The following is a 2,567-nucleotide window of genomic DNA, read 5'->3' as shown; positions in this document are numbered from 1 at the left end:
AATTAAGTCCAGAAAATAAGGAATTACAGTATCAGAACTTTGCACCTACCGCCTTTGTTCTACCACTGGCTCGAACTCGCACCTCTATGTACTTTCTTTGCCTTTGTATTGCTGTGATGATGCCTTGTCTGAATTACCCTTTCCCCACCCCACCCCCTGAGGAACCTGGTAAGGATCTTAAATTCGTTTCTGGTATACCTTTTGGCCCACAGATTCCAGGGTGTCTCCTTGTGACACTAGTATAACTTTTTAAAATAAATCATTTTATTGGGGCTCTTTCAATAATCCATACATCAATTGTACCAACCATACTTACCTGGCAGGGGAGACGCCATGACCATGAAGGTGGTTTTCCCAGGGCTAGGCTTATCCATTACACTCTGGATGTGCTGACTCCTGCGGTTTCCCCAAATGTGGGAAACTCGACTGCATAATTGGTGGTAGTGGGGGACTGCATTCGCGCTCTCTCCTGATTTAAAATTTTTAAAAATAAGTCAGAAAAAGAAAAAAATGTACCAAGCACATTTGTTCATATGGTGCCTTCTTCATTTTCAAATTATTCTTTCTACTTGAGCCCTTGGCATCACCTCCTCTTTTACCCTCCCACCCTTCCCACCCTCACAAACCCTTGATAAATTATAAATTATTATTGATTTGATATCTTCTGCCATCTTCTGTCTCCCTTCACCCACATTTATGTTGTTCGCCCCCCTGGGAGGTGTGTGTTATACATTGATCACTGTGATCAGTTCACTCTTTCTCCCCCTTCTCACCCACGTTCCCCCTTCTCTTATGGTATAGATACTCCCACTACTGTTGCTGAAGGGTTTATCTGTCCTGCATTCCATGTGTCAAGAGCTCTTACTTGTACCAGTGTATGTGCTCTGGTCTAGCCGGATTTGTAAGGTTGAACTGGGGTCATGGTAGTGGGGAGAGGGGGAGCATTAAAGAACTAGAGGAAGATTGTGTGTTTTGTTGGTGCTCTACTGCACCCTGGCTGACTCATTCCTTCCTTGTGACCCTTCTGTGAGGGGATGTCCAATTGTCTACAGATGGATTTTGGGTCTCCACTCCAAAGCCCCTAGTTCACATTGGTATGATTGTTTTGGGGGGCTTTTGGAGCCTGATATCTCATCCTGTTGACTTCTCATGATCACACAGGCTGGTGTGCATTTTCCATGTGGCTTGTGTTGCTTCCCCGCTAGATGGCCGCTTGTTTCACTAAAAGCCTTGAAGAACTCAGTCTCTATATCTTGCATTAGTTGGACACCATCAGCTTTTTCATCACCACATTTGCTTATGCACCCATTTTGTCTTCACCAACTGTGTTAGGAAGGTGAGCGTCACAGAAGGCCATGTTATTAGAACAAAGTATTCTTGCATTAAGGGAAGACTTGAGAAGAGGCCCCATGTCTGTCTGATTCCTTAATACTTAACATATAAATATATGTATATAGGCCCATCTCTATTGTTACATATTAACATATTTACATATGTAGATGCCTATATTTATACCTCTAATAATGTCTTTTGCCTCCTAGTTCTTTCCTCTAATTCCTTTTACTTTCCTCCTGTTCTACTATCATATTTACCCTTCATTCGGTTCTCAGTGATTCCTTTTGGTTTCATTGCCTTTGATCAAATCCCACCAGGCATTCTACACCTTCCTCGCCATTGATTTTATTTAATTTTTAAATAAATCATTGTATTGGGGGCTCTTGCAGCTCTTATAACAACCCATACTACAATTGTGTCAAGCACATTTGTATATATGCTGCCATCATCACTTCCAAAACATTTACTTTCTACTTGAGTCCTTGGTATCAACTTCTCTTCCCCCCCTCCCTCCCTCACCCTTCCATCCTCATAAACCCTTGATACTTCATAAATTATTTTTATTTTCATATTTTACACCAGCTGCTGTCTCCTTTCACCCAAGTTTCTGGTGTTTGTTCCCTGGGTTGTTATATGTTGAGCATTGTGATTGGTTCCCCCTTTCTCCCGCTTCTCCTCCCACCTACCCCCTACTCTTATGGTATCACTACTGTCATTATTGGTCCTGAGGGGTTGATCTGTCCTGGATTCTGTGTGTTGAGAGATCGTATCTGTACCAGTGTACATGCGCCATTCTAGGCAGATTTGGAAGGTAGAACTGTGGTCATGATAGCGGGCCCGAGGTGGTGGTGGGGGGAGAGCATTAAAGAACAGAGGAATGTTGTGTGTCTCGCTGGTGCTATACTACATGCTGACTGGCTTGTCCCTTTATTGTGACCCTCTTGTGAGGGGATAGCCAATTGTCTCCAGCCAATTAGGTTTGGGGGCTCCATTCTGACACCTGCTGTTCACATCAAAATGGTTTCTTGTTTGGGGTCTTCTGATGCCTGATATTTGACTCCATTGACACTTCATGATCACTCGGGTTGGCGTGGTTCTACCATGTGGCTTTTGTTGCTTCCCTGTTAGATGGACACCCATTTAACTTCAAGCCTTTAAGACCCCAGATCCTATATCTTATAATAGCTGGACACCACCAGCTTTCTTCATCACATTAGCTTATGCACCCATTT

At 43.2% G+C, this 2,567-nt stretch overlaps 1 non-coding gene across 1 annotated transcript; it reads left to right on the top strand.

Annotated features, from left to right (window-relative positions):
• The first annotated feature begins 308 nt into the window (after nucleotides 1-308).
• LOC142435079 (U1 spliceosomal RNA) lies at nucleotides 309-472 on the top strand. The gene has a single exon (XR_012781228.1). It is a non-coding gene; the product is annotated as a U1 spliceosomal RNA (small nuclear RNA).
• Nucleotides 473-2,567: the final 2,095 nt, after the last annotated feature.

The sequence above is a fragment of the Tenrec ecaudatus genome, chromosome X, assembly GCF_050624435.1.
Source record: "Tenrec ecaudatus isolate mTenEca1 chromosome X, mTenEca1.hap1, whole genome shotgun sequence".
NCBI lineage: Eukaryota > Metazoa > Chordata > Mammalia > Afrosoricida > Tenrecidae > Tenrec > Tenrec ecaudatus.
Note: the sequence above shows the minus strand (reverse complement) of the source record. Positions and strands in the feature narration are given on the sequence as shown.